The sequence below is a fragment of the Sapajus apella genome, unplaced genomic scaffold (assembly GCF_009761245.1).
Source record: "Sapajus apella isolate SASKATOON/1434 unplaced genomic scaffold, GSC_monkey_1.0 scaffold59, whole genome shotgun sequence".
NCBI lineage: Eukaryota > Metazoa > Chordata > Mammalia > Primates > Cebidae > Sapajus > Sapajus apella.
Window position 1 is genome coordinate 592,514 of NW_022436999.1, and position 15,360 is coordinate 607,873.

At 45.6% G+C, this 15,360-nt stretch overlaps 1 long non-coding RNA gene across 1 annotated transcript in view; it reads left to right on the forward strand.

Moving 5' to 3' along the window:
* The first annotated feature begins 2,449 nt into the window (after nt 1–2,449).
* LOC116528489 overlaps nt 2,450–15,360 on the forward strand; it is an 85,894-nt gene continuing 72,983 nt past the window's right edge. Inside the window, exon 1 of the long non-coding RNA XR_004259061.1 lies at nt 2,450–2,885. This is a non-coding gene — a long non-coding RNA (uncharacterized LOC116528489). The remainder of the gene's footprint in view (nt 2,886–15,360) is intronic.

The following is a 15,360-nucleotide window of genomic DNA, read 5'->3' on the forward strand; positions in this document are numbered from 1 at the left end:
GTTTTATGGGAGAGGAGAACTGAGGTTTAGGCTTGCTTAGGGTAACGGGGAATCCTGTGGCTGCGCTGGGTCTCCCAATGCCCAGACCAATTGCCTGATCTCTTCCTTCTCCCCAGAATGAGCTCAGTCTGAGGGAAGAGGAGACCAAAGTCCTAGCAGTGGAGAAGGAATGGGCCAGGGCTAGGGAGACACAGGAAGCCCCCTAGAAGGGTAGTGGCTCTCCTGCTGGCATAGCACAGGGTAGTCCTCCCAAAGAGAATCCTGGACCACGGGTCTGGCTGCCTGCTCCTGCCGGAGCACTGGGGAGGCATAAGCTCTTTGCTCCTCTAGTCCTTGGGTGTCAGGATGACTCTTGTGCCCTTGTCAGCTTGGTGGGAAGCTGTGGCAAGCCTGTCTCTCTGTCTTCCGAGGCTGAGCAGACAGATGAAAGCAGTCCCCAGCCACCCAGCGAGGAGCTCTGAGCAGCAGTGGCTTCTGGGCAGCTGTGGAAGGCCTTGTTTGCATATATGCAAATGATGCCTGGCTTCTCTCTCCCTGCATCATTCAGGCGGATCCAGGTGCTGCTGGAAGAGCTCCAGATCTTGCATCAAAACTAGCCTCTTGAATGGGCTTTTTGGTCCCTCAATGAGAAAATTCCTTTGAAATCTTTCCAAGACCCTGGGACCCTTCCTGGTCCCCAATTCCACTCCCGCTTTCCGTCATGTCAACCTCTCAAACTCTTGGAAACAGAGCTGAAGAAACAGATTTAGAGACAGCCGGGGTGGAGGGCAGCGCTCGAGCCTGGCAGCCAGGAGGTTCTAGGTGCTGGCCCTGGCCCTGCCATGGTGCCGTGTTTCCTGGATGAGGCCCCTGACTTGTCCCCACAATGTCCCTGAGGGGCAAAAGAAGAGAGGGGTTGCGGGTCCCTTCCAGCTCCCTTGGTCTGCAAATGTTTGCAAATGCCTGTGCACTGGGGATCTTTTGTCATAAATAACAGACACCCACTCAAGGCCAAGAAATTAAAAGATGGCCATTTTAGGAGGGCACAGGGTGTCTCAAGAACAGCCTTGAGTGGGCACGGGGTGGGTTCAGGAGGGGAGGAAGGAGGGTGTGGAGAGCTGCCAGCTCCCTCCATCTCTCTTCTCAGCTCCTTTCTGGGCAACCGCCTCCATCCTCTCCCTCTGGGGGCTGATTTTTCTCTGCTCCTCAGTGCACGTAGTGAAAAATGAATGTCCCACGGCGCCCAAGTTCAGGAAAAATGACACACAGAGACTGAGTCCAGTGTCTGTCAGGGCCCAGCACAAAGAAATGATCAATGTTGAGATGATGGGTTACTCTGATCTAATCACCACACACGGCAGGTACCAAAGCATCACCATGTACCCCATAAATATGGACAATTATTATGCGTCAATTTAAAAAGTCTGTCAGGAGCCTGATTCCAAATTACTGGGAGAAAACATCGATTAATTCAGCTTGAATGAAAAGATTCACTCTGGTTCATTCAGTCATGGCCAAGAGGTCAGGGACACGTAGGAGACTGTGGCTGCCTGAGGCCCACAGCCCTGGCTCTTCCAGGTGCTGAGTGTAAACTCCTTACAGGTGCTGGGTGTAAACTCCTTCCAGGTGCTGGGTGTAAACTTCTTGAGTGTTTACACCCTACTAAGCTGAATTGCAGTGAGAGCTACTGAGCCTTTACAATGAGCAGACGCCATGCTAAATAGGTTTCATACGATATGCATTCAATGCTATTATGATCACATTTAATCCTCACAACTATCTCTCTCTCTTTTATTTTTTTTGAGATGGAGTCTCACTCTGTCACTCAGGCTGGAATGCAGTGGCATGATCTTGGCTCACTGCAACTTCCACTTCCTGGGTTCAAGCGATTCCCGTGCCTCAGCCTCCTGCGTACCTGGGATTACAGGTGTACGCCATCACATCCAGCTAATTTTTGTATTTTTAGTAGAGACAGGGTTTCACTATGTTGGCCATGCTAGTCTCAAACTCCTGACCTCCAGTGATCCACCTGCCTCAGCCTCCCAAAGTGCTGGGATTATGCGTGTGAGCCGCCACCCAGCCCCTAACTCTTGAGATGGGTTTCATTATTCTATCCATTTTACAGAAAAGGAACCTGAGGACTGGTGAGGTTAAGAAACTTGTCTAAGGTCATCCAGCGAATATGAAGCAGAGCTGGGAATCTTACCTGAGTCTCTCTGAGCATCACGTTTATCTTCTCTAAAATAAGAACTTCTGTTTAATAGGACTCTCATGAAGCTGAAGACGTAAGACACAGTGAGTCCTTATCAGAGTGTTTGGCATGTACTAACCACTTGGTTATGATGAAGTGGCTCTTTGACCGCTGCTTGAAACCCTTGAAGAATTAGGCGTTTAGTATCTTCAAAGGCAGTCAATTCTTCCTCTGGGCAGCTCTGACTGTTAACAAATTCTTCATTTCCTGAACTTTTTTTGCTGGACTGAAATTGGACTTTCAGTAAACTCCTGTCTATCGGCCTTACCTCTACCAGTTAGGGGCTGTAGTCATTACCTCTCCAAAGTGTTCATGTCCTAATCCTCAGAACACGTTGTTTGATGATGAGGGGAAATTAAAGGTGCAGGTGGAACTAAGGTTGCTAATCAGCTGACCTTACAATAAGAAGGTTAACCTGGATGACACAGGTGGGTCCAACATAATCACCAGGGTTCTTAAACGATGGAAGGAGTCGGAAGAGGCGGTGTCGACTGAGGAAGACCTGACGTCAGAGACGGAAGGGAGCTACAAGCGAGGAATGTGGGCAGCTTCTAGAGAACGGAAAGGCAAGAACGTGGATTTTCCCCAGAGCCCGAAAGGAATGCAGCCCTCCTGACACCTTGACTTTCGGACCTCTGAGTCTCAGAGCTGAAAGGTAATACGTTTGTGTTGTTTTAAGCTGCTACGTTTGTTAGAGCAGCAATAGAAAAATGACTCCAGGCGTCATTCTAAGCAAATCAGAACACTGGTTCCCCGGAGTGTCTTCTTAGGCTGTACAACCCTGGTTCCTTCAAGTGCTCCTCACATAAATGTTTTAAAGAGCTCAAAGCCCTATCAGAATCAAGAGGAGATCATTAAGTTTGGAAATTAGTGGGGGGTCACCGGTGGGCTTTCTGTGGAGGTAAGTGATTTAAGCCTCGCGAACGGAAGGAGTCTAGGCCGTAGGGGTTTGCCACCGCGTGATGGTGGTGGTGTGGAAGAGGGTAAATGCAGGTATAATTTGTCACTTCTCAGGCTCTCTCAACACCATGCTAAATATCAGCGTAACCTTTAAAGAAGGCAGAGGCCATCAATTAAATAAACAGATCTTTGGTGGAGAGTGGAAGTGTAAACACAGGCACCATCTCATAATTTACTGATGGTAAATCAGCCTTATTCACTTGGTGGGCTGTTCTCTGTTCACCCTCAAGAAAAAGGAGGAAATCCATCACAACAGCATGAGGACCTTCATAAAACCTGCTAAGCACCAACATAGATTACAGAAAAAGGTTTGGCATTGTATTGCTGGGGGCTAAGCTTTTTAAATTTTTTTTTAAACCAAGAGGTTGCAGGAATTTGCTGGGAATGATTTAGTCAGTGCCTTTGGATATGCAGGGTGTGGATGAGATGATCTTTGGGCAATTCATCCTGCCTTTTAGTTCCAGGATACACAGGTTCCCGCTCATGATTAAACCATACATGCAGGTTGCTTAGTATAGATAGAAAAATACACTGAATCAGTGTATTTAGTTCCATTGACCTGAGGATGCGTGTGACACGTTCAGCAAAATCGGGCCAGGGATTAATACTGCGAACGTCAGGGTGGTCATTTTGGGCACACGGGGTAATCTTTTATAAGGGCTTTCCACTCTTCTATATCTTAGTTCATCTATAATGAACTGGCAAAGAGAGATGGTTATTAGCAAATAAAATGCACTTAGAGTCCCCCATGAATCATTTATGGAAGACACCACGCTTAGCAGAGACTATGAAAATATGGCTGTTAAGGGCAACTCGGGCGTTATTTCTGGATGACTTTCAAGCATGACCACTGGCTACAGGACTGGGCCTGGGCACGTGAGAAGAATTTAGGGCTTCAGATGGAAAGGCAAATGTGTGGGCAGAGTCTTGAGTCCAAGGGAGTGGCCTTCAGGAGTCACCCTGTGGTGGTGTCCACAGTGCGAGGCGTCCCTCGCCTGAGAAGGCAGCTTTGATGACTTGTTACATTTGCACGTTCCCCCCATGAATGAGAGAAAGAGAGGTCAGCTGCAAAGGCAATTAATTCAACACAACTGAGGTTTGGCAATTAACTTTTAAGTATGCAAGCAGTTGAGAGCGAGGAAGTGGTTTCCTCTTAGCACAGCCAGTGAAAGATGGCGTGATGTTATCAACGCTTTTGGGTAACCAGCAAAAAGTTTTTAAATTCCTACTCTGCCCACAGTCAGCGTATGAGTGGTGATAGCCTAATGATAGGGGTGTAGGAGCCCAAAGCAGGGGAGAATTGGTGTTCTCTGGATCAACTATAAATAGAACTTAAGATCTTTCTAGAAGGCTGGGGGAAGCAATCAGCTAGCTAAAGATTTGTGCAGGAGTTTGCCTGAGAGAACACTTCGACCTAGGCTTTTTATTTCCTTTACCATCTGTAACTAAAGCGAAATAGACGAGATGAGCTTCCCCACAGGTGAGTTCTATGACCGCCTGCTGGGAACTGGGCGGGGTCCTGTGGTGGAGGCGGCTGTAGGGCAGGAGGGCTCCACTTTGAATCTTTGCTCCCCCATGTTTGAGTTGTTGGACCCTGGAAGCCCTTTTACCTGCTTTGGACTCCTCTGTAAAGTAAGGGTCAAAATACTTACCTGGTAAAAGACTTGGCTATTATGAAGATGAAAAGATGTTTCATAAATCCACACTATGTTTTGGGGCTTGTGGCGAGATAGATATGCCTGTCCTGGCCGGGCGCGGTGGCTCACGCCTGTAATCCCCGCACTTTGGGAGGCCGAGGCAGGTGGATCACGAGGTCAAGAGATCGAGACCATCCTGGTCAACATGGTGAAACCCCATCTCTACTAAAACTACAAAAATTCAGCTGGGCATGGTGGCGTGTGCATGTATTCCCAGCTACTCAGGAGGCTGAGGCAGGAGAATTGCCTGAACCCAGGAGGCGGCGGTTGCAGTGAGCCGAGATCGCGCCATTGCACTCCAGCCTGGGTAACAAGAGCGAAACTCCGTCTCAAAAAAAAAAAAAAAAAAAAAAGAAATGCCTGTCCTGGGAGTGAAGAGATCTGGGTTCTGGTCCTGCTCCGACTACCAACCTGCTGTGAGGCTTTAGGAAAATCACCCCCGTACCCCTCTGGTGAACCCTGAGTTTCCTCTCACAGGGTGAGGGGGTGCACCACATGAACTACACTTTGCTGTTGAAAATTTATTTGGAAAAAAATTATTGATGTGCTGTGGACCTCACCCTTTCCAAGAGCAAAAGTGAGAGGTACCTGTCCTTCGTCTCAGATCTTGTGAAAGGAGCTTCAGGGAGACCACTGGGTTTAACATCTTGTATGACCTGGGCAGTTCAGCTTCCTGAACCCCTCTTCTGGACATTCTAACTCTGAAAAGGGCTGCCCCAAGAATTTTTTTCTTTTTAAAGAAATCACTGGAGATGTTTGGGAAGCACTAGATTGGATTCCCATCTTCTAGATATAGCCAATCATAAGAGTTACACAGTGGATATAAAAACAGACTTCCAGGATCTCTAGCAATAATGTCTAGAAAGCTGCATTTCTTTCAGCTCATATGATCAGGTATGTTTAGCAAACACGAGTCTAAATCTTAGAGTCAAAGTTTATGAATAGTTCTACTCAGGGCTGATGTTCAGCTAAGATACACAGATCTGAAGCCTTACTTGACTGGCAGCATGGAAAGATGGCCTCTGGGTGACTGATGCTCTTTCTTGGGTGTGATTGTGCGTCTTTAGGACTCCTTTCTTCTGCCTTCTCCTGCAGGTCCCTTGTCCAGGATGGCCACCCCTCAGCATGCCCACAACTCAGAGGAATTGGAAATCATCTCAGCTTTTCTCTGCTGAGGATTGCTCACCCCTGGAAGTGGCCTCTCTTGGACGGGGCCTGCTGTGACCACACCTGCTCTCCCTTGTACCATTGGCTCACAACTGGTCCAAGGGACACTCTTGGGTATCCCTGCCAAGACACATTCTGAGAGCATGTAGGTCAGTCCTAAGGCTGCAGAAACCTCTCCTTTCTTCCATAGTGGGAGCAGCCAGGCAGCTCATCTCTCTCTGCAAGCCCAGTGTGTCCATCCATCACAGCAGACATGTACCAAGCTTTCTGAGTGGTCTCCTGAAGCTCCTTTCACCACATTTGAGATGAGGGACAGGTAACTGTCACTCTTCTTCTTGGAAAGGGTGTGGCCCACAGCACATCAATAATTTTTTTTCCAAATACATTTTCTTCACAAATCTTTTCCCTTAATCTTGGAAAGCCAGGCCATTTTATACCCTCAATGTAGGTATGGGTGGGAAGCTTGAGTTCTCTAATAAGTTTTTAGCTCTTTCCTTGAAAATATGCATCATCTGGCACACTGGAATGTCATGCCTGTTGTTTCATGGTGTGTCAGGCAAACCTTCAGTTGAATATCTTGTTAAACTTCCTTTGGTCTTAGTGCAATTGCAGGTGGAGTTAGGAACAGCCATGGAATGTTCTAATGCTTGAAACACCACACTGTGCACCCATGTTCATGCCATGTATTTCTTGAGAGCTTCTTGGGAACCAGTGAATTTGGCTGGACCATCAGAAAATTTTGTGACTTCTCCCTCTGCCTATTGTCCAATGGCAGAGAGACGAACCCTTGCGGCCAGAAAAGACACTGGTGATTTCTCAGACTTGGAGAGCATTTTTCAGAGAGATCTCAGGGTGCTTTTTCCCTTTCTCTTTATTGGCTTCTTTGTTCCCCATAGGATGACTGATGAAGCCCAGCTCTCCTGGAGTTGAGTGTGGACAAATGGTAAAGAATCCCAGGTGTTTGTTGCTGTTCATCTTTGTCTTGAACATTTTGGAGGACTCTCACCTCCTACGACTGGAGAGGAGGTGAACTGACTTTCCAGGGCCTCTGTTGGTTTTAGCGTGGCAGAAGGGGTAGTGGGCATTGAGGAGATGGGAAAAGAGGGAGCAGAGAGAAGAGGCTGCCATCTTGATACCACCAAGGATGTCCAGGGTGGGGCTGGCCGGGACAGGATACCCAACCCTTCAGGCTAGATGTATCCATTTGTTGTCTCTGGGCATGTTTTCCATCTGTTTTTGTGTGTGGATGTTTATTCTCTTCTGCGAACTGGTCTGCCACACAACAAACTCAGAGTTTACCTGTATCCTCTGCTTCCAACACTCACACAGTCTCTTGTGCAGGTCACTGGACACAGTAGGCACTAAGTAAATGCTGACTGAGTGACTGAAGCTGAACGGACTCAATTAGAAGCAGTCACCAGAAAACCTCATTTACATTCAGTTCCCTTAATGCCACAAGTGTTCACAGAGGGCTTTCTAGGTGCCTGGCACCATGTGGAGACATTACATTATTATTTTGGTCGAAAGCCAACGGAGAGATCAAATTTAGTTCTCCAGCCAAACCTGGTTTAATAATGGTTATTATGGGGGACAAATCGGGATAAAAAAGGGAAGATAAGATGAAAAAAATCAGCCGTAACTCCACCACCAAGAAAATTATTGCTAATATTTTCTTAAATTTCTCTTGTTTCATGCATGTCGTTTTACATAATTGAATTTACTTTTATATTCAATTTTGTTTCCTTCATTTCCAGTATGATTTAAAACTTGTTTCTAAACATCATTTTGCTTCTTTATGTAACTTTTTTCCCATTGATAAAAATAATGCATGCCCATTGCAGGAAATTTGGGAAAAAAGGATGAGTATAAAGAAGGGGCAAAATAGCATCATAAAACTTTCGCCCAGACAATGACTGCATTTCCTTCAAGTCCATTTTTTTGTGTGTGAATTTATTTGTATATGTTTTACAGTACTGGTAACCATACACCATGCACAGTTGTTTTAAGTGTATTTTTTAATGTTTGGTAAAATAAGATGTGCACATCGTTAATAAAAATGGTATCGTTAATAAAAATAACAGAGGGCTTAGGATGAAAAGCAATCCTATTGCCTCCTCCCTCCCTTTCCCAGTCCTGATACTCAGAGACAGCTGCTTCTAGCCCTTCTGGTCCTTTCTTGGTGGTTATGTCTGCCTGTATTTCTCCAGCTGACATGGGTTTACCACCATTTCCTGCTTACCAGTGTTAGACTTTATCCACTAGACTTCCTGCTCTCATGATAGGCTCCTCTGTCTCCGCCTCCCAAATAGTTATAATTCCTTTATTGGACTTTTTGCTTCAAGTAACACACGTTTATCTTTTTAATCTTGTTCTATCAACTCTACAGTTATTTTGACTGTTGCATCCCCTTCCTCACTTAGCCCCAGGTGACTACTATTTTTGTTCAGAATTTTATAGAAAGGAAACTTACAATGGGTACGTCTTTATGTCTGGCTTTTTCTTTTTTTTGTTGTTCTCAGTGTAATGTTTTCGAGATTCTCCTAGGTCGCTGTGTTGTTCCTGTTTATACTGAGTAACATTCCATTATATAGAAGAGCCACAATTTGTTTATTCATTCACCTGTTGGTGAACATTTGGGTTGTTGCAAGTTCGAGGCTATTACGAATAAAACTGTGATGCCTATTCATATTCAAGTATTTTTTGTGACTGTATATTTTTATTTCTTGGTTAAATATCTAGGATGGGATTGCTAGGTTATGTGGTAAGAAGAGGTTTCAGTTTATGGGAACTTACCAAACCCTTCTCCAAAGTCATTGGACCACTTTAAACTCCTGCCAGCACTGAATGAGAGTTCTAGTTGCTCCACATCTTTGCAGTGCTTGGTATTGTAGGTCTGTTTAATTTTAGACACCCTAGTTGTCTGTAGTGGGATCTCATTGGTTTAATTTGCATTTCTCTGATGACTACTAATGTTGAGCATTTTTTCATATGCTTATTGGCCATTTGCATATCTTCTTTTGAGAAGTGTCTGTTCAAATCTTTTGCCACTTTTAAATTAGGTTACCCTCTTGTTTAGTTGTAAGATTGTTTTATATTTTGGAGTTGAGTCTTTAGTCGGCTAGTTCCTTTGTGTGTTTTTGAACCCTGTGTTCCCTTCACTTAATACTGCATGGTAAGCAATTCTTTGTGTAGCAACTTTGTTTGGAAATGTGATTTTTAGAGTTTGTTAGTCTTATAGCATATAGTGGTATTAATATTTATTTTAATAGTTTTCTTTTTTGGACATTAATGTTTCCATTGTTGTGATTGCTGTAATAATGTATATCCTCTCACAGAAATCAGGTTTGTTCCTTAGGATAGATTTTCAGAAGCAGAGGAACAAGGTCAAAGGGCAGAACATTTTAAGAGCTTTTGATATTGACGTATGTGTGTGTGTAATGACATTCCTTCCCAAAAATGTACATCAATTTTTTTTCTTTTGAGACAGTGTCTCATTCTGTCACCCAGGTTGGAGTGCAGTGGTGCTACCTCAGCTCACTGCAACTTCTGCCTCCTGGGTTCAAGTGATTCTTGTGCCTCAGCCCCCTGAGGAGCTGGGATTACAGGTGTGTGCCACCATGCCCTGCTCATTTTTCTATTTTTTGTAGAGGTGGGGTTTCGCCCTGTTGCCCAGGCTGGGGTGGAACTCCTGGGCTCAAGTGATCCACCTGCCTCGGCCTCCCAAAGTGCTGGGATTACAGGCATGAGCCATGGTGCTCAGCTAAAGTTTGCAGCAATTTTAAGGGCCCCCAGCAGCAGGTGAGAACCTTACTTTATACTCCAACTGCTAGCTCTGGATATTTTTATTTTATTTTATTTTCAATATTGATTTAATGGGTGGAAATGGCAGTTGGTTTTAAACTGTATTTCTTAAATTATTAGTGTAGTTGGACATCCTTCCAAGTGTTCAGCAGTCATTTATTTTTCCTCTTCTATGAATGGTTTATTCATGTCTTTTGTTCTCAAATGGATTTCTGAGGCATGCTTCCCAACTCTGCGAAGGAGCTGCAGCAGGTAGAAGTGTTTGGTATTGGAAGAGAGGTGGGGAGTGCTGGCAGCCGACAGAGAGGGGGTGCTGGCTTGACAGGATACCTGGGACGCCCAGGGCCCCTGCACACGACCATCCATCTCCTCTGAACACTCCTTTCCTCATGCAGGCCAACCAGTTTGTGGAAGTTTCCATTTCTTTTTGTAAATAGCAAGGGGGCAACAAAGAGGGGTGCCCCAATAGAACAGAAACATGCCCTGTGAGAGTTCAACTGTAACTTTGTTACCTAATGGAGCATAGCATGACATGTGAGGTCACCAGACAGGGTCAAAATGGCTCCAGGCCAGCAAGTTTTGATAGTAACCTCAGCAAAAGAATTGCCAGACCTAAATAATGTTCATTACTCAGAAAGGGGAAGGGGTGAGGTTCTCGGTCATTAAAATGAGTATAGAAATGCCCCAGGCCCATGGGTAAAAGAAGGTCACAGGAGTTATTATCCTCAAATTTCACTGGAGTTTGCCTCAAATTGATCATGCCGAACATCTAATTCCTGCAAAGGGCCCCCCAAAAGTTCAAGCCTATACTCTCACAACAAGTCCCTGCACGAGGAGGTAGGAGTCCTCAGAGGCGTCTCTCACGAGCTCAGGAATGACAGTCCCTCCCAGATCTTTCTGGACATCTCTAGGGCACATCTCAGATATGCTCACAAATGAAAGACCCTTTTACAATATTTATGATAATCCCCAAGGAGTCCCATAGATGAGCGTTCAAACAAGTCTTCCCAAGTACTTCTGGGAACTCCCAGGGGCTATCTCACAGAGGCTCACAGATAAGAGTTCATCCCAATATTACAAGGGTCCCTAGGTAGTATCTTATATCTGCACCCTAATGTGTTTCTGTGCCCAGATATTCCTGGGAATCCCCAGGGAGAGATGCACCCGAGTTCCCCAACAGGGCTGCCTCTTTCCTGTGCAGCCACTGCTCTAGCTAGAGGTTCCCCAGGTTCTGGAGCCTCCCCCAGACACCTGGTCAAGCATGGCCATCTCTTGCTGGCCAATGATGTCTCCCGGTTGTTGGAAGCTTTTGAGATGTCAAAGCTGCAGGATTTGTGAAGCAAAGCAGAGTAGACTCCAACTTTTTCTGTAGCCAAGCAGGGCCTCAGCATGGCCAAGCAGAGCTGGTTGTGCCCAAGGTTTTACATAGTATTAGTAGACAGTTCTTTCTACCTTACTGACGGTTCTTCTGTCCTGAATGAGACTTCAATAGGGCTCACGTGGGCTGGGCCAGGAGATGAATCTGAGGGGCAGAATTTTCCTGCAGATCATGGAGGTTTTACTGCTGGCTTAAGTTGACTGCATCTGACTCTTACCCCCCCGAGGCTGGACTCTTTCCAAGGAGACTCTTCAGGCTTCCTTATAAGTGTGCATATTAATTATTTGCTAGTTTAAGGATAAAGGAGTGTATTATAAGTTATGGGGTAGATTTTACCTGCATCAGGAAATGTGTCAGAAGAAATGTCCAATGACTATTGGAGCAGAAACTCACTGCTGGGCCCGCCTGGACCCACCTCACTGTCTCTAAGACAAGCAACGAAGTGGTTAGAACCATCACAGCTTCCCCCAACAACCAAACACCTCAGTTACCAGTCTGATCTCCCTGTATATGGCTGCCATCTCACACTACTCAGTCCCGTTTTCCAATTCTCACAGGTGTGTCTGCTTCATGGAAAGTAAGTCATATGGGGGCTGGAAATGGATGTGGTTTCCAGTTCTCAGTCTCTAAGTCCAGGCATGACTCACGCTAGAAGGGCTTGGCATGAGTTAGATGAGCCACCGTGGGCATTCATGGATGTGTCCCATCAGCTACCAGAAACATGCAAACATGGCTGACCCTCAGCTTATGTGAAAACCATGCTCAGAGACAAAAGGCTGTCATGGCTAGACACCGTCCTAACACTCTCTGGGGGCTGTTGCCCTGGTATGATGATTCAATCTGTCCATTCTTTGTGGGGATTATATTCCTATTCAGTAGATAAGTTCATGAGAGTATCTTGTTTTAGTATTAAATATTCAGATAATAGGACTAATGCCTCTTATTCTCACTGGTTGACTAATTGATTGAGCCATCAAATATTTACTGAGCAGCTATTGTACACCGGGCACTGTAAAATAGTATTTGGGAATATTAAAAAGAACAAGATACCATCTCTGTTCTCAAGAATCTTCCTGTCTTGTGGTTAAGGTAGACAAGGCATCGGGCCATTATGAGATAGCTGGAGGCCGAGATGTTTTGGGATGAAGTAGGCATGGGTTGTGTTGGGTGTATTGTTTCAAGATAGAGTAAGCTCTGCATGAAAGGTCAGAGAGGGTGGAGATTAAATAGGCCCTTCTGACCAAAGTGCCCTGTGTTGAAAACATCAGTATCTCAGTCCGTTTGTGTTGCTACAGAGAAATACCTGAGGCTGGGCAATTTATAAAGAAAAGAGGTTTGTTTAGCCCACGGTTTTGTGGGCCGTATAAGAAGTGTGACACCAGCATCTGCTTCTGACAAGGACTTGAGGCTGCCTCCACTCATGGTGGAAGGGGAAGGAAAGGAAGCAAGAGAGGGAGGAGGAGGTACCAGGCATTTTTCAGCAACCAATTTTCTCAGGAACTAAATATGAAAGCTCACTTAATCCTGTGGGAATGATAACAAGCCATTGATGAGGGCTTCACTCCTACGATCCAAACACCTCCCACCCTGCCTCTCCACCAAAACTGGGGGTCAAATTTCAATTTCAACATGAGACTTGGTGAGGCCAAACAGACCCTATCCAAGCCATAGCAATCAGGGGACACTACGCTGTGCAAAAAGACTGAGTCTAGAGATAGGAGTGAGGATAGGTTAGGACAGAGGAGTCAGTTGGGGGCCAGGCCATGAATGACCTGTAATTCTGTGATCTGAAATTCAGATTTTATCTAGAGGAGAATTCAGGTTTTATTTTGAAGACAGACAAGGAAGAGTTTTAAACAGAGCACTATGTTCAGATTGTGTCTTTGAAAGGTAGTTCAGATAGTTATATGGAGTATAGACTAGAGAGGACCAGAGAGAGCAGATTGAAGACTGTCCAGGTGAGAAGTTCTGAGACCTGAACCCGTGGCAACATTGGAAGGAGAGAACAGGATGGATAGGAGAAATATATAGAAGGCGGCCCCTTAGGACTCATCCTTCATGGGGTAATGAAGATGAGACAAAGGGAAAATAAGTTAAGGACAATTGAGTGGAGGCTTCGATGTTCTACCAGAACTCTTCAAGACTAAAGGACTTATTCCTCCAGCTCCTGGGAGAATTGCCCTTGGCTGAAGACAGCCACCTTGTCCAAGGTCACACTGCCTTCCCAGATAGCTCACATCCAATGACTGGTCCACATTTCGGTGTAAAAGCTACAGCCCAGACCCCTCGACCCAACTCAAGACAACTTTGTAGGGCCATCCCTGCTTCAGAGCTCCCAGAGGGGTTGGCTGGGGCCTTGGTTGAGACTTCGTTGCAGCTTAACTTCCTCTTCTTTCCAACCTGCTTTTTCCCCTTCCCTTCCACAGGTGGGATCTGAAGAGCTCTTTCTAATATATCTCCTTACATTCATATACATCTGAGTCTGCTTCGTAGGAAACTCATGCCTGCAATGTCTTAGCCTCCTGGCTTGAGAAGAGTGTAGATGGTGATGTCATTCACTGATTTGTGGAATAGGGAAAGAAGAGGTAATTTGGAGTAGATGGGAGAGAGATTGTGAGTTCAACTTTAGAAATGTTGGAACTTCTTGAGACTTTCAGAGAGTTGAGACTAAAGTTCAAGAGAAGTGAAAGTATAGATTTGGGAGTCATTAGTGTTCTGGGGTTGGATAAATTGGTCCTCATCCCAAGCAGAAGCATACGTCAAATTTCTTGGAAATGAAGACATGATGGTTGGGTCTCTTGGTCTTTGTCTTTGCATCTAGCTCCTGACTGCATCTTGGGTTCCTGGTACATTGGGTTATTATGGCCTCTATCCCTGCTCACCCTGGACGTGGTTTAACGACAACTTCCAGACATACCTTGTCTCCAGCCTTTCCTATACTTGCCTGCTTCATTTTTAGCCTTGATTCAAGCCCCCGACCCCATTTCCAAAAACCTGGCTTTCCTACCTGACTCCATGATCCAATGTTAAGCCTAGTCCTGGTGTGAATCCCTCTGATAATTCTGAGCATCCTGATGGTAAATATTGCTGAGCTAGTCACTGTCAATCTCTGCCTTCCCCAGTCTCTTTCAGCTGCAGGTGGCAATGCCTTTATCCCATGGCAGAGTCTCACCTCGGGCCTTTCACTGGCTCTTTTCCCAACCCCTGTATGGTTAGCTGGTCCCTCCTTGTCATTCAGATTGTCATTCAGCTTCAAATGTCAGCTTTTCAGAGAGGACTTCCTTGACTACCCAATCTAAAGTAGCCATCCAGTCCCTATCACATCACCCATTTTTACTTTTCTGCATGGCACTTATTACTACCTGACATTTTCCTATGTGTTTATCTCTCTGTCGTCCCCTGACTGAAGTATAAATCTCTTAAAAAGGGAGATCTTGTGAAAATTGTTCGCCATTCTGTCTGTCCCCAGCACCCAGAGTGATGCCTGGCCCATGAATGTTCAATATACATTGAATGGCTGGCTAAGTGAATCTGTCATTTGGCTGTTGTGGATCTTTATTAGATTGAACTTACTAAATTGAACACCCTAGACAATGTACCCACTGGAATGAAATTTGAAGCCCACATTCCCTGTCTCCGAGTTTCTGGCTTGCTCTAAAGCAAAGCCTGCCTGAAATATGGCCATTTATGTTATGGAAATCCAGATGCACCCCCTGCTTCCTTGGCCACCAGTTCATTTCACCTCTTGGATGATCATTCTTCCTCAGTTTGTTTTCTCCTGCACCACTGGCTTGATTGGTGGTGATTAGCAAAGGGTGGTCCATTTATGTGAAACACCTGCTTTCCACCTGTGTCCCCATGAGCAGTCAGCTCTGGAGCCAGTGCAGGAAGCTGGCGGGTGTCCTTCATGGCTGAGTGGGATTCCAGGATTTTTTCTAGGAGTCAGATCCAAACTGGCACCATATAGGTGGCCACCTGTATGCCATTTTTCCAGCATTGCATTGAACACATCTGCCAGCTTCTAAAAGAGACCTGGTGAGGCCTGGGTTATCAAGAAGGTTTGGCAGAGAAGCTGGCCCGAGCAGAAGGCTGAGCCAGAGGGAAGAAGTTTCCACCTGTGACTTGGT